Source organism: Ursus arctos, unplaced genomic scaffold (assembly GCF_023065955.2).
Source record: "Ursus arctos isolate Adak ecotype North America unplaced genomic scaffold, UrsArc2.0 scaffold_9, whole genome shotgun sequence".
Classification (NCBI taxonomy): Eukaryota; Metazoa; Chordata; class Mammalia; order Carnivora; family Ursidae; genus Ursus; species Ursus arctos.
This window is the reverse complement of record NW_026623111.1, coordinates 61,570,246-61,596,896: the sequence shown is the minus strand read 5'-3', so window position 1 is coordinate 61,596,896 and position 26,651 is coordinate 61,570,246. Positions and strand designations below refer to the sequence as shown.

General features: G+C 36.6%; 1 long non-coding RNA gene across 2 annotated transcripts in view; it reads right to left on the bottom strand.

Moving 5' to 3' along the window:
- The window catches only part of LOC123001633 (uncharacterized), a 49,021-nt gene extending 25,268 nt beyond the window's left edge, over nt 1-23,753 (bottom strand). The window contains exons 1-3 of one of the 2 annotated variants that reach the window (XR_007187788.2): nt 23,602-23,753; nt 22,349-22,466; nt 8,072-8,122 (exon numbers count right to left, since the gene is read on the bottom strand). This is a non-coding gene — a long non-coding RNA (uncharacterized LOC123001633). Of the gene's footprint in view, nt 1-3,331; nt 8,123-22,348; nt 22,467-23,601 lie in introns of those variants that run through there. The other variant, XR_006410717.3, reaches the window with a different exon arrangement.
- Between the last annotated feature and the right edge of the window lie 2,898 nt (nt 23,754-26,651).

Genomic DNA, 26,651 nt, shown 5'->3' with positions numbered 1-26,651 from the left:
AAATTACTCTCCCTCCTGTATATGCTAGTATCTTTTAAACTACTGCTTCTATGCTGCATCTCTGTGTGTTGTTAGTTGTGCAGTCTCTTTGACGGTGGGGAATCAGTTTCCTCTGGTCCTCCTGACTTTCCCAGAGCCAAGCCTACTGATTTTTAAAAATTCCAGGATTTAAGTCCCACAGGTTGTAAGAACTCATGAAATTTGGCCCCTCTGGTTTTCAAAGCCAAATGTTATGGGGATTTGTCTTCCCCATGCAGGCTTTCCAGGGTCTGTTTCTCTACCCTCTTTGTGTCCACAGAGTCCCTCCCTCCCATGGGCAGTCCCATGAGTCTGTTTACTTCCTGTCTCTTGGCCCTTCCTACCCTCTTCAGCGTGGCCTCTTCTCTACATTTAGCTGTGGAGCTTGTTCTGCAAGTCTTCAGGTCATTCTCTGGGTTATTTACACTTATGTGAATATTATGTCGTTGTATTTGTGGGACCAGGTATACCTAGGGCCCTCCCACTCTGCATCTTCCCCCTGAACATACATTTTTAAGCAAAGCCATTTGGTTTTGTTATAAGGTGAATGAAAAAAATTATGTTACTCATCTTTTTTTCCACCATTGTCAAAATGTTTTCACATCCTATTTCAAAATGCCTTTGATGAGCAGAAGGCTTTAATGACACAGATAATTTGGAGTTGACAGCATTTTACTGTTTTTAATATAATTTTACTGTTATTCATACACTGGTTCTATTAATCTACCTTTACTACAGGACATCTCCAAACGTTTAATTTGCTAAGATGTTTCCTAATATCAAAGATGGACTCTAGTGAGCATTGAAGAGGTAGTTTTTTGAATGTCTGTTTATGGTTTTCCATTATTCCTCACATGACAAAATATCCATCTAAGCCTCTGCCCTCTTTCCATGCCCCCCCTTTTTTATTATCTTCTCCACACAGAATAGAGAGGGGATATTGTGATTTGTCAGACAATGAGAAAATCATCAGGCCAGGTTTTCAAATGGGAAGGTTTACTGTGACTTAAAGATTGGATCTTGTGCTCCACACCTGATTTGCCAGTGCCTGGCCTCCATTCGTTCAGGCCAGGTTAGCCTCCTACCTCTCTGTTCAGGTTCTTCTGTTTGAGACTGGTACAGCATCTGACTGTCCAGAGGAGATGACCAGAATAACAACCGAGAACAATCACATGGTGGAGTAAAAGACTGAGGTCTTTCTCCAAAGCAAACATCTTGGGCAAGTATTAGGAACTTAACTTTATATTTAAAATAAATTAGGTACTTTGTGTCTCTTTGACGTTTCCTTCTGTCTTTAAAATTCAACAGTGAAAAGTAAGTTTTTCAGGAAGTACATTTGAGCACTAACACTTGATACTGAAAATTCTATAACGACATTCTCTAATTTTGTGTCCGTGGAACACCTTCTTCCACCTCCGTCATTACCATAGATAATCTAAGAACATCTTTTTAGACTCTAGAGATCCAGACTCAGATCAGGTAATAACAGATTCTGATCTGGATTGGCTGAGTTCAAAATCTCTCATCTGTAGCTTGCACACTGTGGGATCCTGAGCATCAACTTGCCTTTCTGTGCCTTGGACCTTGTCTGTACACTGACAACGAAAAAAATATAATAATAATGATATAACAACATAATATAATATAACATAATATAAAATACTGTATTATTATACTTATATAATGACAATTATATTAATCCTAATCCTATGCAGTAGGACTTAAAAAATATGAATACACACACACACACACACACATACACATATTTTGTATGTGTGTATACATATATATATATATTTTTTTTGGTGTGTGTATATATATACACACATACAAAATATATATCTCATACATATTGTACCTGGCTTATAATTGAAAATTCTGGTTTAAGGTTTTTATTAATTTATCTTTATAATCTCTATAATTTATTTCATAGCATTGAAAGTTGCAAGAGGGTAACTGGTGCTCTCTCAAAGATACGATTTAAATATTTTTTTAAAGCATACATATATAAATACATGTAAATGGGAATATTTGATAATAATATAATGCAATATAAAAATGTGAATTAAATCAAACAATTAACAATACTTTGTGAAGAAGAATAGACAAAATAACATAAATATTCTTTGATCTGTGAGAGTTTAAATGCAGATGTATTTAAAAGTCAGAAGGTAAGCTCTCAAGGTCCTTTGCAAGGCTATACTTCCATAATGTAAAGGAAATGTTCCTTTTTGAGACATTCCAATTTTGAGATTAATGCACGCACATTTTCTATTAAGATATACATAGAGAAAGAAAGTTAGGTGGACATACATTGTAATTCAGATTTGCCTACTTACAGATGGTAACATTCTGTGCAATAATAATGCTCTCAAAACCATTTGCAAATATGTCCAGCAACAACTCTGCCTTTAATGATGAAGTTTCCACAGTGACAGATGGCAGAGTGAGCAGTGAAGGATGCTGCCGACCCACCAGGGTTATGTCTGTCACTAAAGCGATCTGGCTCTAAAAGCCAAAGTCTGTTGAGGTCATACTGGCTATTGCTCCATTGGAATGACTTGATTGATCACATTTGTGGTTATTCCATAAATGATGACCTTCTAGAAGGGGTCCCGGCAGTTTTATCCTGCTGTAGGAAAGTGATGTAGAGAAACACACAGTATCTGCAGTCTATAGACATATCATAGAAACAAAGGGGCAATTTATGGAACTTAAAAAAAAAATACATTCACTGATGTTGCTGTTCCCTTCTTGTGTCTCAGTGGTTAAGTAGCTTGTAGAAACAGCTGCAGTACTACTTTTAATATTGTCACATTTCGGGAGGGAAAAAGAAACAAGAATAAGATAAAATATATTTTTTAATGAATTTTTTAAAAAGCAAGGATTATTGTTTTAATGAGAACATATAAACTTGAATTGAGATCCAGTTATTCTCTAAGCACCTAAAATTGGCAGATAGTGTGGTTAAAGAAAATAAATTTAAAAACTTCATGTATTGCAATGAGCACTGGGTGTTATATGTAAACAATGAATCATGGAACACTACATCAAAAACTAATGAAGTCCTGTATGGTGACTACATAATAAAAAAAAAGGAGATAAAACAAAACAAGACAAAAATAAAAAAAATAAAAAACCTCAGTGACCAAGTGAATCTTTAGTATATTTTGGAGAAAATTATATACTATTCCATGGGAACTTTAACCCAATAAAATACAACTTATGAAGTATATTGTATTGAAATCATCAAGTTCCATTAATAATGTGATATTGTTGGACTCATTTATCATATAGCAAGTATGTGAATGTACTTTTCAAAACTGAATTTATTATCAACATCGCTTACACTGGAAGGAACAAAGTACATCCCTCTGTCCCTATTTACTGAACAGTAATGCAGAAAATTACAGAAAAATATTAATTCTCTTGTGTCACTGGCTAAAATAAGAAGAATAGCTCTTGTGCATAAAGTTGCTCATTAATAGTCATAGCAACAATACTTTCATTTATAATTACTTGCTTTATTCAGATACTTCTAAGTATTGCACATACATTACCTGTCTCCAATTTTTATGACAACCATAAGACTTATTTATAGACTCCATGAGGAGCCAAGCCAATGCTGTGCTGAACCAGTGAGATCTTCTTGTGAAATTTTCAGGAAATTTGCAAACTATTGTTAAACATGGTCATTAGTAAAAATTAAATTATATAAACTTACAATTACATACATTATATTAAAAACAAAGGTAATAGGCTCTTAGAACTCACCATGTTCTAAATATTTCATTACATTTTACAATTATATGTACTTGAGGTCTTTTACATTTATGGTTCATGTATGTATATGAATGGAATACTATACAATGGTGTGCTACTGTGCATGTGTTCCCAACTCTGTGTTCAGTGATGCCGTGCTATGCCGGTAGCTTGAAATCAGCCACAGTGGGACTACTTATACCATGGAATTGGCTCTCCCACCCCAAGACTCAGTTGTTCAACAATTACTAGTCTATCACTATGTGAGACATGTTGTTCTCACTTCAAGGCACATTGTACAGTAAGCCATGCTGTCTCCTTTTGAATGGTTTGAAGCACAGGTTTTCTTTATGGTCTCTACTGGTTTTGGGAGAGGGATTTGGGCATGTGTATAAGCGTTTTCTGGAGAGATAGTCCATAGCTTCTATTAGATTTTCAGAGACTGTATAACCTAAAAGAAACTTTTAAAAATTGATAAAAAGCCATTTCTATAGGAAAAAATACTGTATCTTTTGCAAGCATTCTTTTTCTCTGAAATAAGGAGATCAAGTAGCCTGTAATAGATATGATTAAGAATTTTGTCCCTCATAATGTGTTCCAGAAAATATCCCTTATGTACATATCTTACTTAGTGAAACCTTCTTCATTTATTCTTTCCTTGCTGTTTCCCCTTTTAAAACGTTTCTAGATTTAGTCAAAAGTCTCCCAATAGCATTAAGTACAATAAAATACTTAGGAATAAATTTAACTAAGGAAGTAAAAGATATATATGCCAAAAACTCTAAGATATTAATGAAAGAAACCAAAGAAGACACAAACAAATGGGAAGATGTTCCATATTTTTGAATCAGAAGAAGGAATATGTTCAAATGTCAATATTACCCAAAACCAGCTACACATTCAATGCAATCCCTGTGAAATAGAAAAAAAATAATCATAACATTTGTATAGAACCATAAAAGACCCCAAAGCAATCTTGAGAAAGAACAAAGGTGGAGGCATTACACTTTTAATTTCAAGCTACATTACAAAGTTATAGTAATCAAAACCTTATGGTACTGGCACAAAAGCAGACATATATGCAAATTGAACAAGACTGAGAGCCTAGAAATAAGCCTATGCAAATATGGTCAGCTCATATTTCATAAGGGAGCCAAGAATATTCAATGGGGAAAGGATAGTCACTTCAATAAATGTCATGGAGAAAACTGGATATTCACATACAGAAGACTGAAATTGGACCCTTACTTTATACCATTCACAAAGTTTACTCAAAATGGATTAAAGACCTAGAGGTAAGGCCTAAAACTGTAAAACTCCTAGGTGAAAACTCTGTAATATCACCTCACACCTGTTAGATTGGCTATTATCCAAAAGAGAAGAGATAACAAATGCTGGTGAAGATAAGGAGAAAAGGGCACCCTGGTGTATCATTGGTGGGAATGTAAATTGGTGCAGCCACTAAGGAAACCAGTAGGGAGCATTTTAAGAAACTAAAAATAGACTGGAATAATATGATCCAGCAATCTCACTTGTGAGTATATATCTGAAGGAAATGAAATCACTATATTCAAGAGATATCCACAGCCCCATGTTCATTGTAGCATTACTTTCAATAGCCAAGACACAGAAATAACCTAAGTATCTGTTGACAGATAAAGATGTAAGATTATTCACGCACACACACACACACACACACACACACACTGAACTCTTATTCAGTCATAAAAAACAAAGAAGGAAATCGTGCCATTTGCAACAACATGGATAGACCTTGAAGGTATTGTGCTAAGAGAATTAAGTCAGATAGGAAATGACAAATGCTGTGTGATCTCATTGATATGTGGAATCTAAAAATATTAAACTCATGGAAATAGTAGAATTGTGTTTTCTAGGGGCAGAGTGGTGGGGGAAATGAGGTGATGCTGGTCAAAGCACAAACTTGCAGTTATAAGATGAATAATCTGGGGATCTAATGTACAGTATGGTGACTATTGTTAACAATACTATCTGCATATTTGAAAGTCTCTATGAGAGTAGGAATTTAATGTTCTCACCATAAAAACAACAAGAAGGAGGTAATTATGTATGGAAAGGATGTGTTAACTAACTTTACTGTACTAAAGCATTTCACAAAATATGCATGTAATGAATAAATAATATTTGGCACATATTTATTCTAACCATTATTTATTTTTTAGCTGAAATTCCAATTTAACTAGGCATCCTGTATTTTGTCTGACAACTCTACTTTAAAAGGTTTCTCTCCTCATTCTTCCATCTTCTTTTTATTCTCATTCAGAAAGCTATTGGATTCATGAACCACAGCTTGACTTTTATATTAACTATATGGATAATAGTTACTTATGTCTGAATTCATTCCCAATTCCATTGCTTTCAAATTATTTAACTTCTCCAGGTCTCAGTTTTTTGTCTGTAACACGGGCCTTCTTAGGACTGCTAACAAGAGTAAATCAGATAATCGATTTACCAATTACTGAAGTGCCTGCCTATTAGTAAACCTGTAATATATACCAGTCATGGTGATGATGATATAATCATCATGTTTTCATTGTCATAAACTTGTAGCCCTCTGGATTACAACTGGCCTCATCTCACTCGACATTTCTCAGCACCTAACATTTCTCACACATGCATGTCCTTTCTCACCCTACTTACCTTTTCTGGAATGAAACATCAAACTTATATAACCAGTCCCAACCGTTAGCATCAGGAGAACCCCAAACCTCCATTGGATTCTATTTCCTGTTTTTTGTTTTTTCCTAGCTTTATTGAGATATAATTGACATATAACATTGTGTAAGTTTAAGGTGTACAAGTGATACTATGATATACTTACATATTGTAAAATAATTACCCAGAAGAGTTAGTTAACACCTCCATTACCTTAGATAATTATCATTTCTTTTTGTGGTGAGAACATTTAAGATCTACTCTCTTAGTGACTTTTGACTATTCTATTACAGTATTATTAAAATTATAGTCACCATGCTGCATGTTAGATCTCCTGGTTTTTATGTTGGTATGGTCTGAACATGCTCATTTATACTGAGGGATCAGAGCCAACTCAACCATAACTTTGCTAACATTGGCCAGAGAGCTGGCTAGTAAGGAAGACAATAATGACACTTTATGGAGTCTAAATTCTGCCAAAAGCTAAGTTAGAGTCTTTTGCATGTGTTTTTCATTTAATCCTCATAATAACTCTGTAAGTATTAATATTGACATTTTATAGATAAGGAAAAAGGAGACCTTACAGGTAAAAGAAGTGAAAAATGGGAATAACTTTGGACTTGAATATTGGTAGGGAATTCTTCACACTTAGGTAATTATAACTTATAGTGGTATAGGTGTTCTTGAAGTCTTTATTTTTCTCCAAGGATGTTCATATACAATCTCATTTATTCTTACAACCATTCTATAACTTAGAAAAAGTAATTATTGTAAAAGTAATTATTGTCTCCATTATATAAGTAATGAAATTGAGACACTGGGAGGTTAAATGTCTTGTCCAGACTATGCAGTAATTAGAGTTATTACTAGAACTGAACCCTATAATTCAATACCCTCAGTTTTTCCTAATGCACCAGGAGGAGCAAATAGCTTTCATCACACATAAAAATGCTGATAGATTGGTATTGGTATCCCATGTTAATAAGACTTCTGAGATTTTTCCTGAGTTCAACAGCAAAGAACGCCGTAATAAATTAGTAATATCTGCCATGGACATAAGAGGGGGGCCAATAATAATGACCTGAGAGGTAGGTATTGAACGAGCTAGTCGAGGAAAGTGTGAGATGCCCAAATAAACAATAAATTACCAAACTTCAAAGTGAGCAATCCCCAGAATATCTAAGGATTCTTTACTGAGAACCCAAAAGTGATAATTCTGTATCATTTAATTGCCTAAAAGAACAAAGGAATGGATTAGTTTAGCCCAAGACACCATTTGCCTCTTCTCCACTACAATATATCTCTCTTGTATAGTCTTTCATGGAACCCCAATGTGTAAATGGGAAAATGTGAAGGTCCTGGAGGCCTGGCCATTCTTCATCCCTGGAAACTTCAAGTGACCAGAGCACAAGTTAAAAACCACAGATCTAAGACATTTTTGTTTAACACTACCTAGAAAATGAGTAATTTTACCCTTGGAAAAGTCTATGAATTCAGCTGGCTTGATTACCTTCCCTATATCCATGGAAAAAATACACATATAGTGGGAAAACCACAGGATAGGAAATCAACATACTACATTCTGGTTGTAACTTACTGTGTAAATATGGCTAAGTTCCTTCATGACTCCAGTGCTCCTTTCCTTTACCTATGAATTGAAAGACGAATAGATATTTCATTGATTTGTTTCTCAAAGTCTTACAATGTTGAAGTATAACAAATCAGCATAGATCATGGATCTCTATTTAAACTCTAATAATCTTGGGGTGCCTGGGTGGCTCAGTCAGTTAAGTGTCTGCCTTCAGCTCAGGTCATGATCCCAGGGTCCTGGGATTGAGCCCTGCATAGGCTTCTATGCTCAGCACAGAATCTGTTTACCCCTCACTCTTCTCCCCTACCCCCCTCCGTGCTCTTTCTCTCAAATAAATAAATGAAATCTTTAAAAAAAATAAACTGCAATATTCTAGGAATCAGAGCCTATGTATGGAGATTGTTATAGTCACAAATATTATTTTGCCCCTAATATTCCCTCAGAGTTTTCTATTTGATGTGCTTATTACACACTTTCATCTTCTTCATAAAATATAACATTTTCTGATGGTGTCCCGTTTGACTCCTAGGAATAATTTTTCATCGACTGATTTTGTATGATTAATATATTTGTTAAAATCTTTTTAAATCTTGGTTCAACAAGTCGATCTGTTACTTACAGGCACATAAAGAATATATTAATACACACACATACACAGTCACATATATATAAAGAGCTCCTTGAAGTCAAAGGTTATAATATATTTTTTAAATGTTTTATTTATTTATTTTTAAAGATTTTATTTATTTATTCAAGGGAGAGAGCACAGAGGGAGAGTGAGAGGGAGAAGCAGACTCCCCAGTGAGCAGAGAGCCTGATGCGGGGCTTGATCCCAGGTCCCTGAGATCACGACCTGAGCTAAAGGCAGATGCTTAACCGAGTGAGCCACCCAGGTGGCCCAGTTATAATATATGTATAATTCCATATATGATAGCATCTAACAAACACTGTCACATATTAAGTAATTGGTTAACAGTTAATTTTTTTAAAGAAGATTTTATTTATTTATTTGACAGAGATAGAGACAGCCAGCGAGAGAGGGAACACAAGCAGGGGGAGTGGGAGAGGAAGAAGCAGGGTCATAGCGGAGGAGCCTGATGTGGGGCTCGATCCCGCAACGCAGGGATCATGCCCTGAGCCGAAGGCAGACGCTTAACCGCTGTGCCACCCAGGCGCCCCAACAGTTAATGTTTTTTAATCAAATGGAATTCAATATGTAGTATATGTATATTATATATGCAGTATATGTATATACAATCCTCAAACATCTTTGTGCCTTCAAATACAGTACTCTCAAAGACATTCATAAAATAGGTAGTATAGCATAATGATTAAAAGAATTTGATTTAATATCAGAAAGTTCTGGATTCAGATACCTGCTGTATTATTTTGGACCTGTGTGGCCTTGGATAGTTTTCTCAACTTTAAAATGAGATAATACTCACATCTTGCTGTTTTTGTGAGGTTTAAAAGAGATAAAATATACATTTTACTTAGATAGTACTTTGTACAAAACAAATATCCAGTAAATATTAGCTATATTATAATTAATAATCAAAACCATTAATCTTAATAGTGTCATTATTATCCAAAAAAGTGGATTTTTGGAAGTTTCCCAAATAATTCTTCAAAGGAAAGTAAAAAAATTAACATACGTTCGAAGACTTTTTGTGTGTAATTTGCATATATGCTGAATTTTTAATATATTATGTCATTAAGTTCTCACAATCAACTTGTGAGGTAGCTGTTATATTCATTTTACAGAGAAATTATGGAACTTACTCAAAGTCATATAGCTGATGACTTACTGTTATAATATTCAAACACAAGTCTGTACTAAATTATGATATGTCAAAGTCTGCACTAAATACATAATCTGATGTTTATTACATGACCCAAGAATTTAATATTGCTGATGAGTGTATATCTTGAATTATTCAAAAAGTAGAGATAATAATTTCAAGTATTTTCCCATGAACATGTGTGAATGTGAAATAAAAAAGAGGAAGTAAGTGGCAGTAACCCTGGGAAGATAAATGATGATCACACAATCAGCAGACTACTAATACAGATGCTTCCAATATTTTAATTATAAACATGGTCCTTCTTTCCAAACCCCTACCTACAAATTAAAAGTCTTTAGAAACTACTTAATTCCTTCAAATTGAATAATACAAATTTCATCTAGCATGTATGAGGTGACTGTATATAAACTGTATATACACAGTTTATATGTGGTTTTAAAAATTAAGAGTGCATATCAGTACCTCTACCCTGAGATTCATACAGGAGAATCATAATAGCTTCTCCAAGTACGTGATGTTGACTTTATTCATTTATATAACAATTGTTTATTGAGCATCAACTGTATGCCTGTTATAGTTACAGGTGCTGGGTTATACTAATGAGCAAAATAAGCAAAATTCCTGCTCTTGTGGAACTTAAATTCTAGTGGGAGAAACACTAAATCAATCAATCCATAAAGGTATAACATACAACATGGTACAAGAGGAAAAATAAAGCTGGGTAAAGGGCCAGAGAGTTTTGGAAGAGAAGTAGTTAATATTTTACAATGTGTGGGCAGGGAAAATCTCTCTGATGGGGAGATCTTCAAACAAAATCTTGAAAGTCAGTGAGTGAGACATCTGAAATTGAGGGGAAGAACATGGAAGGTGGAGGGAAAGGCAAGAGCAGAGACTGTATGACAGCAGCCTGTTTGGTGTGTCCAAACCACAGTGAGAAGGCCAAAGTGATTAGAACAGAGTAAACGATGAGAGAATTTAAAAATTTGCCTTTTTAAGCCACCAGCTTTAAAATACATAATTATCTGTTAGTACCCTTATGAAATGAAAGAACGAATCCAAAAGGTGAAGACATTTCAGAAGATCTTTGCTCCCACCAGGCCTTACCTCCATCACCACTGTGTCATGACAGAGCCTGAAGTAGTGACGAAAGGCTGGCCAGCCAAAGTCATTATCTGGCACTTAATTGGCAAGCAATTATGGCTGTATTTTGGCTACAATGCAGCAATTTAAATATTTTTACAATTTTAGGCAATAATCCTGAATGATTATACATTTTGTGAACGAGACCTTATGCTTCAATTGTAAGTGGCAAAAAAAATGGTAGTGTCATTAGGAAGTTTTAAGACAGTACTTAGACTGATATTTGAGGTAGTTTATAGTCTACTCAATAGTCTTAGAGATGTATTCCACCTCTCCACTGCATATTTCAGTCAATGGCCAACTCTTCCTACGACTTCTAAAACATAGAGTAAAATATTATTTCAGTTGACCATCCGTGACTGATGTGTCAACTTCCTAATTCATGAAAGGTTTTGTTTTTATCAATTAAGATAGTTCCACAAATAACAAACTCATCAATGTGATAATATTTCTTGCCTTCATCTCCTCAACATTTGATAATTTAAGCATCAGAGTCTTTTGAAAAACATTATGTATTAGGCCTTTTCTTACTGAGGAAAATGAAAATTCTGGAAAGAAAGGAATTTTACAATATTCTCTGTCAAATATCGGTTTTTCTTTGATAATTTTCTTATCAGAATCAATATCATATGTTTTATTAATAAATCATTGTTTTCATTGCCAAATTAGTATACATTTAAAAAAACGATGATTGTGCTTAAGGAACAGCGAGGAACACTTAGCAGTCATGGGGTCAATTTATCGTAATACAAGCATCTTTTTGACCATGAGGTGACTACTTGTCTGCTCAATTCTGACCACCTGCCTTATGAGAGAATGAAAGGCACCAGCAGAAAACAGATCAGATGGCAGAATTTGGGAAAAAGCCAGTTTGCAGAATGTGAGATTCTACTGAATATATTATCAAAAGGTCCCATATTGAACTTTTTTTGAGCACAGAAATGAGATGGCTAGGGCACCTAACTGCTGCAACTTGGTTCAGATTCAACCGCTGGTTATTGTTTCAATGAAATTGTGTAAACCTCTTGTGTGTGTGTATGTGTGTCTGTGTAGTGAACATTCTCACTTTGAATTGATTCAGAAAATCCAAAGAAATTCAGATATCAGAAATTCAGAATTTGCTAAGAAAGAGTTTCCCACAGGTGTTAGGTTAAAATCACAAAGAACTTGAAGTCCATTACGTCAGTCAACCCCGACCCCAGCCCTCAGGTTCCTCAGCGATGATTTTTTATGTGGCTTCCTAAAATAAAACCTTACTTACAGTCATATTCTACAGAATCAAATTTTAAGAGCTGTAGGAAACTAAGCTGGACGTAAGAGTTTTTATAAAAAGTTTTTCATAGATGAAACTATGAGATTATTTCCGGGAGAGGTAAAGAACGTAGTTTCCCATTTGTTTAAATGGGGTTGAAGGAAAGGGGAATTTTTTTGACATTCATTAGGAACCTAAATGTACCAAGGAGAGTTGTAAAATACGTTTTATTGAAGCTCATTTAGACTGGAAGCAGAGGAACATCTGTAACTCCTCTGAAGGGGACTCTGGAAGAACTTTTTATGAGTAAACTGGGATTGTTGCTTTTAATTATTCGAGTGTATAGATTATTCAGAATGTGTGTAAAGGGCTTGTGTAGCTACCGCCTCCAGGCCCCATCACTGGAATGCACGAGGATCCTTTCTCACTGCTCTCTGCTTGTGCTCTGTAATTTGAAATATAATCTTGAAAGTAACTGAAGCAAGTGAAACTGTGATATGTTTGCAGCAAAGAGTCGCTGTGGAATTCGTTTGTGGATTTACTTTTCTGTGTACCATTTTGCAGGACCCAGTAACAGCTAAATTGTTTTGGTTTATATTGGCTTCCAAAGGCATAATGATTTTGTTCTTACTCATATGTAACCTCATTTTGGCTTCTTCTGCAGGGGTTTCCAGAGTTAAAGAATGGCAAGCCAAGCTTGTGTCTGCAAAATTTAATTCCTAAAGCATTTACACTAAAGTCCCATTAGGTAGCTTGTTTTTGAAGAAGCCAACATCACATGATCTCAACCTTAAAACCTAAAATGATGTCTTCAGCCCCTAAGCTGATACATTGCTGGGGGTGAACGATGCACATTTATTAACACATCTCTCTACATTTGATAAGGAAAGGTGGCGAGACCCCAGTTTACTGTTACATCGTCCTTATTTGATAGCACATTTAATGAATGAAAGGTCATCGTATTTTACCCTTTTTCATAGTCAAACTTGTCAAGGCAGCATAAATAATGACACACATCTTTTAACTGTATTTCAAATGCGGTTGGTTTTATTTTACAGGATGCATCTTAATGAGAGAGGATGATTCTAGAATTTTTGCTACACTGAACAGTGTCAGCATTGGCAAACAGGGTTATGAGAATAAAAGGATTTTAGTCTGAAATACAAGAATTTTTTCATGACATAGATATAAACAATAAACAGGAAGTTAACATGGTACAAGTCACAAGTCCACATAAGACATTGCTAACGTGGCATTTATGATTTGGCAAACAAAGCCACTGTTTTCCTACAGTTTTTTTTTTTAAACCCCAGTTAAGTTGGGAATACGACTTTCATGGAAATTCACTAAACTATGTCTTTCTCTCCACTCTGTCTAGTGCTACAATTAGGAAAGATGGATTTTCAGAAGAACGAGCATTAAATTGGTCACTGTGGCATGGCAGATTTTATTATGGATGCCTACGTGCTCCTCAGAAAGACACTTCTCGACTCCCTGGGAAGAAAGCATATGACTGAATTTCAGTAGTTCAGTTTTTACATTAAAATATGGCCAGTGAGGGGTTCCAATCTGTCAGGGAAAAGTGGCCATGCGGCCAGAGTTATCATTTTACTTTGGGGGTCTTGCGTTTGCCAAGTGGTCAGCCAGCTGTCCAGGCTTTTAAAATGAGGAAACTGAAAAATCTGGGAGGTAAACTGTACTGGAACATTTAATAGTCATTAAACCTGAAGGATTCTTAATGAAATTAAAGATAGAGAATTGCTGTTTTGATATTTGGAGTTTTAAGGTTCCCTTAAATTCCATGTAAACAGTTAGATAGGAAATCAGATCTCACACAGCTGTGAGCATTGTTTCCTGGTGCAAAGAACATAAGCATTAAGGCCGATGGGCCGGATTGCAGAGTTCGCCGCTGCCCTTCAGCAGGTCTGTACAGTTGTATAAACTTTCTGAGCCTCGGTTCTATTGCCTGTTAAATGGGAAGAAGAATCATACTTATATGTTTATATTAATAATAATGATAATTATGCTTGGTGACGGATGCTAACTAAACTTACTGTGATGATCATTTCACAATATACCCATTTTTCAAGTTGCTACGTTGTACACCTGATGCTAATACGATGTTATATATCAGTTGTATTTCAGTGCTAAAAAGGAACAAAGGAACAAAAAAGGAACAAAAAATGTGCTTTGAGGTACAACAATATATTTCAAATTCTTGGCAGGTAGAAGACAATAAATTACAATAAACTATTTAAACGCACCTTAAGGAATAACTGTTAGAGGCTGTGCTTTGAAAATAGATTGTGAATGCCATGTTAGCATATACCAAAAAGGATCAGAATCTCAGAATACATGTAAAGTGTCACCGTAGAGCATGGATAGGGGACATTATCAAAAATGCGCCTTTTCATCTGAGTAAAGAGGTTAGAAGTGAAGCCTTAGGAGTAATGACTCCAAACCAAAGAGATTGTCTAGATAATAAGGCTAGATTTATCTTCCCTACTTTCTTGGGGAAGTCATGGGGAAGGCTGCAGGGGAAAGTGCCAGCCAGTCACGTTTGCATGAGATAAATAATCAGTTGTGAGCTCAGTGTGTGATTCTCGTTAAAATCCAGACATTGGAACGGCTCCCGAAACGCATTGCCACCACCACCACCACCAATCTCTTTTGCATCTCATTGGCATTTGAGGACGTTAATTGACTCATTATTGCAATTCATATTCAGGAAAGGAAGTTGATTAAGGAAGGCAGATGCAGAATCTCCAGACACATTCGTAGCTGCGTGGTTCGTCCCGGCAGTTTACTTGAGTTATTAGAATATTTAGGAGGCTACAGCCAGAGGGACAGGGAACGTGTCCCACTGAGTGTCACCCCCCAAAAGGAGATTCTTACTAAAAACAATAAAATTTTGTAATAACCTTCTTCTACCGTAAGGTCTAAATAGTGATTATTTTCTTAGCTTTTTTATACCTATTACAGCCACTCCACTGTTTTAATTGCTCTTCTGGAAAATTGGTTCCTGATACTTGTGTGCGTCCAGGGATATTTCTGAAAAGTCCATAAAAAGTATCTCTAGATTGTATTGAGTTAAAGAACATTTAAAAATTACCATTGGTAGTAAAATTTTATAAATAGTTTTTAAAGGTTTCCTTTATCGCAATTGTTAATTTTGACTAAGTAAGCTGTGATAAATTAATAGATCCAATGTATATTATTCACCATCTGAGCGGTTGTCTCCTTTTGATACTTTGATCATCTTTAAATAATAATCATTATATGTCTAATAGTACCTACCAATAAGATCATTTTACATATATAAACATATATGCCTGTTAGATGAGAACTTTCTGTTTTTATATTTGGGGCAACCAGTATTTTGAGCTGAGTATTGAGAAGTGTTTTCAATAATTGATTTGCAGTACTGTGGCATATGTAAAATACTATACTGTATAATTCTGAGGTCAGTTTAACATAAATGGTATAATTCACTTGCTCCTTTTTTTTTTTTTTTTTTTTAGAGGAGAGAGAGAAGGAGAGTGAGAGAGAGAAGGGGGTGGAGGATCAGAGGAAGAGAGAGAAAATCTTAAGCAGGCTCCACACCCAGCATGGAGTGCAATGTGGGGGCTCAATCTCATGACCCTGAGATTATGACCTGAGCAGAAATCAAGAGTCAGAGTGACTTAACTGACTGAACCACCCAGGCCCCCCACTTGCTGCTTTTTATGTTGAATTTCCTTAATAACAATAATTTGAGAAAATTATTTTTTCTTTTTCATCTTAAATGTGAAAGTATTATTCGACCTTACTATGAATAGTCTTAGTACCTAAAAGAAACAGAAATTTATCTTTAAGAAGTTCCTCCCAAAATTGGACAGCTACATGCAAGAGAATGAAACTTGACCACTATCTCACACCATACACAAAAATAAACTCCAAATGGATGAAAGACCTCGATGTGAGACAGGAATCCATCAAAATTCTAGAGGAGAACATAGGCAACAACCTCTACGACATCGGCCAAAGCAAACTTTTTCATGACACATCCCCAAAGGCAAGAGAAACAAAAGATAAAATGAACTTATGGGACTTCATCAAGATTAAAAGCTTCTGCACATCCAAGGAAACAGTCAGAAAAACTAAGAGGCAGCCCACGGAATGGGAGAATATATTTGCAAATGACACTACAGATAAAGGACTGGTATCCAAGATCTACAAAGAACTTCTCAAACTCAATACACGAGAAACAAATAAACAAATCAAAAAATGGGCAGAAGATATGAACAGACACTTTTCCAATGAAGACATACAAATGGCTAACAGACACATGAAAAAATGTTCAAAATCATTAGCCATCAAGGAAATTCAAATCAAAACCACACTGAGATACCACCTTACGCCAGTTAGAATGGCAAAAATAGACAAGGCAAGAAACAGCAATTGTTGGAGAGGATGTGGAGAAAGGGGATCCCTCCTACATTGTTGGTGGGAATGCAAGTTGGTACAGCCACTCTGGAAAACAGTGTGGAGGTCCCTTAAAAAGTTAAAAATTGAGCTACCCTATGATCCAGCCATTGCACTACTGGGTATTTACCCCAAAGATACAGACGTAGTGAAGAGAAGGGCCATATGCACCCCAATGTTCATAGCAGCAATGTCCACAATAGCTAAATTGTGGAAGGAGCCGAGATGCCCTTCAACAGATGACTGGATTAAGAAGTTGTGGTCCATATATACAATGGAATATTACTCAGCTATCAGAAAGAACGAGTTCTCAACATTTGCTACAACATGGACAGCACTGGAGGAGATAATGCTAAGTGAAATAAGTCAAGCAGAGAAAGACAACTATCATATGATTTCTCTCATCTATGGAACATAAGAACTAGGATGATCGGTAGGGGAAGAAAGGGATAAAGAAAGGGGGGGTAATGAAACATGAGAGACTATGGACTATGAGAAACAAACTGAGGGCCTCAGAGGGGAGGGGGTGGGGGAATGGGATAGACCGGTGATGGGTAGTAAGGAGGGCACGTATTGCATGGTGCACTGGGTGTTATACACAACTAATGAATCATCGAGCCTTACATCGGAAACCGGGGATGTACTGTATGGTGACTAACATAATATAATAAAAAATCATTAAAAAAAAATAAATAAATTAAAAAAAAAAAAGAAGTTCCTCCCAATTAATCCTAAGAAAATCTTGTTTGATATTAAGCAGTCGTCTTTGCCATTTAACAATATCTTTTCTTTCCAGACTAGCTATTACTCAGATTTAACTAATTTTATCTTCTTCACTTGATCTGTATCAATTTTCCTGAAATCGTAAGAACATGTGTACTGTTAATACATTTTTGTACATACATAGATGCACCTGAAAAAGAAATGGATAGCAAAATGTAACCGATCTCCTCTTACCTGCCCCAATAGCTTATTTAATTCACTAATTAATTTTCTGATCCCCACAGAAAATAAATCAAGGCTTACTTTTCCCATATATTAGTAATTTTAAATGTCAGTAGCATTACAAAGTATTTTTCTATAAAACTTCAATTCAACTAAAATTTAATAAGCAATTATTATGTATGTGCCAGGTATTTAACGATGGAACAGTGGTCACAAATTAATAACGCATAAAGTCCATCACTCCAGAGCTTCCAGTGGGATAGCATATAAATAATTCCATATAATAATACAAAGCATGATATAGATAGTTCCACTAGAGAATAAGCAAAGCTAAATAAGAACTCTAAAAAAGGAACGATCTACTGACAATCCTTTTTAGAATCTAAAAGGAAGATCAATGAAAGATTTGTGCTTGAACTCTAAGGTGTGTATGTTTTTGATACAAGGAAGAAGAGAGTCATTCCATGTGGATAAAATACTGAACTAAAGCACAGAGGTAGGGATGCTCTGGGAAAAAGAAGTAGTTCTGCATTATTGCAACAGAGTGACTGAAAGTGAACCAAGAGATGACGCTAAAAGGTAAGCAGGGGTCAGACTGAGGAGGGCTCTGAAAGACGCACTGAGGAGTTTGCTCTTGATTCTACAGGGTAAGCAGGGGTCAGACTGAGGAGGGCTCTGAAAGACGCATTGAGGAGTTTGCTCTTGATTCTACAGATGATTTAGAGCTATGAAGGTTCTAGCAGGCTATGGTGATTACAGAGCTGCATGTGGTGACAAGAGAGGTTACTTGAGCAGATTATGTTTCAGAGAGCTAATCCTGGTACAAGCAGGGTGAATATACTACACCAGGGAAAGCTTGGAAATGGGATGTTGGGCAAAGCAATTAGAAAGCTATGACTAAAGTCCAAAAAGGTAATAGACAGCCCCAAAGAAGAAGCAGAAAGTGGAGGCTATGTGTTTGTAGGAATGGAGATGTAAAACTTTATGTAGTAGAGAACTGAGTATTAAGTGCAAAGGGAGGATGGTTGGGGAAAAGGGAGAGAGGACAAAAATGATGATAACTGAGGCTCCTAGGTGGCTCAGTCAGTTCAATGTCTGCCTTCGGCTCAGGTCATGATCCCGGGGCCCTGGGATTGATTCCCTCATCGGGCTCCCTGCTCAGCGGGGAGTCTGCTTCTCCCTCTCCCTCTGCCCATCCCCCTCCACTCATGTTCTGTCTCTCGCTTTCTCTCTCTCTCAAATAAATAAAACCCTTAAAAAATGATAACTGCAAGATTCTTAGCTGGATTATTGGCTTTATGATTGATATGATAAGAAGAAAAGGAGAGAGAGAAGAGAAATATCTCTATAAGGAAATATCCAGGGGCGCCTGGGTAGCGCAGTCGTTAAAAGCGTCTGCCTTCGGCTCAGGGCTGATCCCGGCGTTCGGGGATCGAGTCCCACATCAGGCTCCTCCGCTATGAGCCTGCTTCTTCCTCTCCCACTCCCCCTGCTGTGTTCCCTCTCTCGCTGGCTGTCTCTCTGTCACATAAATAAATAAAATCTTAAAAAAAAAAAAAAAGGATATATCCAGCAGGCCATTGTAAATGTGGATCAGAAGGTTTGGGTCAGGGCTAGGTATTTAGATTAAATGTCTCTCAACTAGAAATGGGAAGTGAAGCTATGGGAACATATGTGAAGATGGTCATATCATGATTGGAAGCTGGAGAATGAGACTTTGCAAATGCCCACAGGAATGTAATGTCTTGATAGAAGGAAAGGAGTCAACGGAGAATTTTCTTGCTCCCGTGAAACTTTAGTTTATGAAGACCCAAAAAACATGGCAGGCTTAAAGCCCAGGTGACGTGAGAAAAGAGACTAGAGAGACACAACTACTGTCAAGGTAAAGTCATAAAATCTTAGTTTTTAAATCCAATCATCTGCTAATTTCTTCACTTACTCAACATTAGTGAGTAACTCTAGGACCAAGGTGCTAGGTCTCAAAATATTATGTGATGGCTCTAAAATTCCAGACCGTTCTTGGTAATCTTATGCAAGCCTTGGTTGCTTTTTCCCTGTTCCTCACAGTTCATATTAAGGATTAATTCCTATTCAGGCTCTTCCTTTATCATGTAATAAAAAATTATCATTAAAATATGACTATAGCAAAGATACTCCTTGATACGTCAATAATGCTTTTATAAACACTTGTTCACTTTAAACTTCCCAGTGCTCTTGTGAGGTAGACAAAATAAGCTTTGTGATCCCCGTTTTATAGATGAGGAGCAAAATGACCAAACACGGTTTCTTATATGCAGTGATTATTCAGTAAATATCTATCTGAAGGAATTCTACAAACAGGTTGTTGCTGAAACTTTCTCAATGAGCTAGGTTGTAATTTTAAATTTTAGTGTCACCCCTTAACCAAAAAAAGACTCCTTTAAACACAGAAAGTGAAAATCAAGTGAGGTGGTTTCTGCCTTATGTCAAATCCAAACCTCCTCTTCTCCTCACCATCATTAAATATCCTTAGCCATACTGGCCACAGCTCAAATTTAGATATTATACCCAAGTGACATCCCTTCCAGGTCTCAGAATCTTATCCCTGTGACATAAAAACAAGCTTCTTAGTTCTCCCATTGCCTTCAGCTTTTTTTTTTTCAAAGATTTTATTTATTTATGTGACAGAGAGAGGGAACACAAGCAGGGGGAGTGGGAGAGGAAGAAGCAGGCTCCCAGCAGAGGAGCCCGATGTGGGACTCGATCCTAGAACGCCGGGATCACGCCCTGAGCCGAAGGCAGACGCTTAACGACTGTGCTACCCAGGTGCCCCTGCCTTCAGCTTTTATTTTTTCCTCTTCCTAGGGAAAATGTGTACACCATAGGTTTTGAATACTAGTTACTTCCAACAAATTTCGCTGTGTTCTCTTCCAGATCTGTCAAGTTAAAAATCTCACAGTGTTGCTTTCTGAAAAGCATGATTCGCTGGAATTGTCCAAGAGCGCATCATATTAAGATACATACTTGATGTCAACCTTGTGTTAAAGAGTTTGCATTATACTTCTAAAGCAAGTCTCAAGAATAATTTCACCAGGATGATAGCTCTAACCAATTGGTAAAGGTTTCCTGAAACACTAGGTTAAAAAGAGTTTAGTGAAAAAAAAAAATGCCACAAGTAATTGTCAATGTTTGTGGTGGACACAGGGGAGGGTGGGGAACACATGTGCCTTGTTCTAATGGCAATTTGAATCAGATTATGCTGGCATCAGATTATGAGATTTCCAGAGTGAGTAGTGTGATGTTCAGTTCTCTTTAAAACAAGGGCAGGCCCGGGGGTAAAGTGCCCCCTTAAGTGAGGAAGATAACCTTTCGCTGAGAAATCTGGCATGCAGTGCTGAAGATGGCAGTTGATGCTTTAACCAAACACAGAAGTAGACAACTGTTTTCGTCAATTCCTAATTGCATGTTTGCAAATACTTTTAACCTAAGTCTCAGTGTTCCTGCGTTAGCCAGCTGACATTTATTGCAAAGCGGAAATGATGAGAAATTTAATTCAAATGAAAACTAAGCAATTGTTTTGAATTTGTAAAATGAATTTCTCTCTAGGGGGCCTATGGAGCTAATGGGGAATGGGTGTTAGAAATATAAATCCCCATGCATCAACATAAACAGAGATAACTAAACATGACTGATTATAATAATAGAAATCTCCAGAGGGCTTCATGCACACGGACACGTCCAAATGCTATTTTGTTAAGTTTTTCTAGCACGGAACATCTCTACAGCCTGTTTTATCTTAAAATGGATTGTTGTCCCACACACTAGATCATTCCCTCCAAAGCCAGGGTCGCCTCCAATTTGAGTGACTTACTCAAGGTCACCGAACACGAGGGGCAAAGTAGAGGATATTTCAAAGGCTTTTGAGTTACCCCTGGATCTCTCGGAAGTAAATATATAAAACACACAGATCTATTTATCTACATATTTTCTTTGGCTGAAATTGTGCATTTGTAAAGTGATACCTGCACTCATGTCATGGTCCCTTCATTCAAAGCAGTTAAAAAGAATTTTATTCAACCCCAGGCAATTTATGTTTTTGAATTACTCTGGGATTACATAATGTGACACAGAAAGACCTGCAGATTCCATAGGGCAAAATGCAGGAGGAAAATAGTTTGAAAGTGAGAATGACAATAAAAGATACCAGGTATTCTACATGCTGGATGCAAGTGAGTCATAGAAAACTGCCTGTATTACACAAATAATATTTCCACATAGATCTTCTATCAGAAATTATATACCACTATTCCATCTATATTTCAGATCCGTTTGCTTTCCAGAATACTTGTCCTGACTCACTCTGTCTCCTGCACCAGGAACAGCACATCTACAACCAGTCTACCTGGAACAATCAGAGTCCAACCAGGAAAATAGAAGCCATTGTAGATCTTTTGAATAAAAAAAATTAAGAGTTACAAGGGTTATGGAATAGCTGAAGGCCAAATAGAAAATGGTAAGACAAGCTAGAGATCATTAACAACAGATAGTGCCACCGCCAGAGCTGGGAAAACAGAGGGAGGTGGTATTTCCAGAATCCAGAAGCCAGGACCATTCAGCAGAGCTAGAACCACAGGAAGGTTGCCTGTGGGGAGCTGGAAGCACAGAGAGCGCTGTGCGCACTGTGCGGGAGGAACTCACCATGGACGAGGGCAGACACATCTGGAAAGGGTTGTGGGGAAAGCCTTGACCTCCCTTTCTCACCCATTAATCTTCTATCAGATTTGCAAGGGAACAGCAGCTTAGAAGATAATGTTTCCTGAAATGTAGAGCAGAGAAAGGGAGAAGATGCATCTGAAAGCAGATGAGCAGTTGGTCAACTAACTACCTCACCTAAGGATTCTCCTTAATACAAAATTCCACGTTTAAAAAAAAAATCTTTAACTTACTTGAATAAAAAGAAATTGGTCTGAATTTTAATTTTGATTTCTTTCCACCTAGAGTTCATTAGTAGGATTCTATTTCTTTATGAGTAGAAGTCAGACAAAAGCATTTTGGGGGAGTGGATATCCAGTGACATTGGAAGCAAAGTAAGGGGCAACATAAGTTGAGTAGAAGAAATATTTTTGCTGTTAACAAGCAGTTTCTTTTTGGGGATCCTGGCCTTTCGACAAGCATGTGACTATTTTCATTATTAACAGATTCCCTTTTCTTCAGTTTTGTGTGGAGACTCTTGAAAATATGATGGCATCTTTCTGTATGCACATGCAAAAAAATCTTGAACATTATTTCAGGGGAACCCCACCCTGGCCCAAAGCCCCATGATGTATCTCTAGGGGGAAAAAACCTGTCCTATTCATACTAGACTTTCTTTTACTCTTTGCTAAACTCCTTTGTAGCTCTTCTGAACATCATAAAAGTTCTCCAAGCAAGAGTTAAAGTGATTGCATTTCAAACACAAGTAGGAGAAGGAAGGGAAGAATGAAGGGGGGGTAAACAGAAGGGGGAATGAACCATGACAGACTATGGACTCTGGGAAACAAACTGACGGTTTCAGAGGGGAGGGGGTAGGGGATTGGGCTAGGCCGGTGATGGGTATCAAGGAGGGCACATATAGCATGGAGCACTGGGTGTTATACACAAACAATGAATCATAGAACACTACATCAAAAACTAATGATGTACTGCATGGTGAATAACATAACATAATAAATTTAAAAACAAACAAACAAACACAAGGACCTGGAACACAGAGAAATTGTATGCTGTGTTCATGTGTATTTTTCTTAAGGGAATGTTCAACTCCCCCCCACCCCAATATTTAGAGACAAGTTTCCAGATATTCTCCAAGGTATGTAAAATGTTTTTGTGTAATAGGCAAGATCACCCTAGGTTAATAGAGTATACCAATACAAATAGTAGGAATGTACTAAAGGTAGGGGGAAAAGTCTTACATGAATCAATGGGCAATTTCCCTTTCATATGGCTCTTCTGAAGTTGCACACTGGTCTTCAAGAGTAGAAATTATACCTGTCTTGGCTTCTATAATGAGTGATGTAGTGGTCTTTATATGCTAGAAGTTAAGCTTCTAGGTGTGGCTTCTTTTTCTACAAAAAAACATAATGAACAGTCTATATCCTTCTTTTTCTGAGTTATGCTTGTATATACCAAATTTCATAAATAAAAACAATATTCTAAACCATAATTGTGATCTTTACCACTAAAGATTCATCATGAGGTCATAGAATGTCAGCTCTGGAAGAGACTTTAGAATTTATCTCTTCCAACTATTTATTTTATACAGGGGGAAAGTAAGACCTCATAAGAGAATATGACTTGCTTACCACTGGTCAGTTCCATCTATCACATTCTCAGTTCCTTGTATCTGTACCTTAATGGTGCTGGGCTATCATTTTACCTGTCTATTAGGGTAAATTTATAGTTGATAAGGAGTTTTAATTTTCTACTGAACTTTTTGTTTAAAAATAGCAATTGAGGAAGTCCATAAACAATTAAAATGCATATCCATCAGTGTGTTGGCAATTTTCTGTCTGTACAAGTAAATAGTAAAGATTTCTGGCTTGGTTTCAAACTCTTGGTTTCAAGATCCTTCATGAAGGACAAATGTGACAAAGGATACACAGTTGGCAGCAGCTTAGCTTCTTTAAGATCTCCTTTTCTTTACCTGTAGAATTAGGACAATCAGAACACCTGCTACATGGGGTCATTGTGAGAAAATCAATGAGCAGAAATGCATGGAAAGAACTTAGACTTATAAATGGGGCATGGTAAGTTCTCTTAGTAAACACTAGCTGCTGTAATATCAGGTGCTTTGGAGTCTGAGTATACTGGATGCTTACACCTTCCAGAAACAAAACTGAAAGACATTGCCCTAATCATAAGCAAATGGAGACACTAAACTTTGCATCTGCTAAAATTTAAAGCTGATTGTTAATGGGCAGAAAGAAATTTACATTTAAGAAATGGTTAAATTGAGTTATGAGACAAGAGCCAGGTGATTTAAGATTTATTGTTTATCAATGAAGAATTCATAATGAGTTTAAAATGAGTTGCTAAGAGCACTATCTTGAAATAAGTATACATAAAATACCAAACATATGAATTATTTGAGGCTTATAGCCAAAAGCCCAAAGGATGTCTAGACCAAAAGCTTATAAGCATCCCTTTATGGAGGAGTTTGGAGTAACTGAGGAGGTTGGTGGTGCTAGGATAGGAAGGAAAATCCCATTTTGCCTCATTAGAGGCAGAGATCTTGTTCAGATCTATTTTTTGCCCTTGTATGATAGTTTTTCATGTTATCTTTAGCTTGGCAGAATGTGGTCCCAAAGACGCCTATAGCTTCTTCTAGTCTGCCTCTCCTGCAGGGTTCTCAAAGCTTTAAATCACAAAGAGGAAAACTGTTGAAATTGTTTCTCTCAATTTTCAGATTTTTTTAATATTACTTTTGCTTTGGCAAAATGCATTTATTCAAGCACAGTCTCGTCTACACTCTAGAAAATGTGATACCATTTTGCACTGAATGTTTAAATGCAAAAAAAAAAAAAAATTGGCCGATTAACAAATATAACTTCTTGTGATTCTGTTCCAATAATCTTGGAGAATTGTTATACTGTAAACCCAGAAAATTAACATTGCCAGATAAACAGTCTGATTATATCTGGCATGATCAAGGTTTCACAGTGAGAAAATGTAGTTTCCTAAGGCCTCTGACAGAAAGCTAGTCTCAGACCTTTTCAAAGGTTTTCAGAAGTTATTACTTGAGATTAACTATGGCATGAACAAAAAGGGTTGAAGTCTTGTTTATAGTTAGCCTGTGGCTCTGAGTTAGCAAGTTCTCTCTTAAATGATCAGTATTTGAGTTCCGGGTGCTAATGAGTGAAGGTTAGCCAGAGGGAATGTGGATGAGGGGAGCAAAAGACCAAATCATTCTCCAGAGAGGAAGGAAGTTAGTATTGAAATAAAATTCAGTAATTTTTAGAAGTCAAATTATGTTTTAATCAATGCCTCTAGAATAAGCTAAGAAGCCCCACTGACGTTCCCAGCTGTAAGAGTAGAAGTCTGGTTTCACATTTGCATGATTTTGAAGGTCAAATGCCTGCTATCCAAGTCTTACTGATCCATATGGACTAGAAATGCCACAATATGCAATCATCATGAAGGCAGATTGTCTCCTGTAAATCTGTCCTTTCTGTAACACATTCAAAATGTACCGTATTGGCTGGATTATAAATCCTTTCAGGAAATGCATGCACATTTGTAGAAGCAGCTTCACGTTGATGGATGATGGCATTGGTGTTCAGAGAACCCTTAAAATAATTTATCGTATGTATAAATCTGGCTCTCCATGTGTCTGGATTTCCCGTGACCAGGTATATACCTGTAACTTAAAATCCTGTTCCAGAGATGAGTAAAGCCACCTCTGAGATGTTCCTGTGTTTTCTGTAGATATGAAACCAGTAGATTTTGTATTATTCTGGATCCCAGCTTTATTTGCTGAGTAGAAATTTACTTAAATGTACCCTTAAAGTTTGAGAATTCATTTATCAAAGGATTCTTCTCTCTCTATTTTATTTGCATTAAATAATTAATGTCTCTAATATGTTTAAAATATTACTCATTTTATAATTATTTAAATATACATAGTATCTTCAGGAACAGAACCATTGTATAAAAGAAGGACAAATGAATTGGATGGTGTTTCCAAAGCATTCCATTGTATTGTAGAAAATTATTAACTTTTGCATACCTAGTTCTGTGAATCTTCTAGTATGTACTAAATATTATTTTTTTTAAAGATTTTATTTATTTATTTGACAGAGATAGAGACAGCCAGCGAGAGAGGGAACACAAGCAGGGGGAGTGGGAGAGGAAGAAGCAGGCCCATAGCAGAAGAGCCTGATGTGGGGCTCGATCCCAGATCGCCTGGATCACGCCCTGAGCCGAAGGCAAGACGCTTAACTGCTGTGCCACCCAGGCGCCCCTG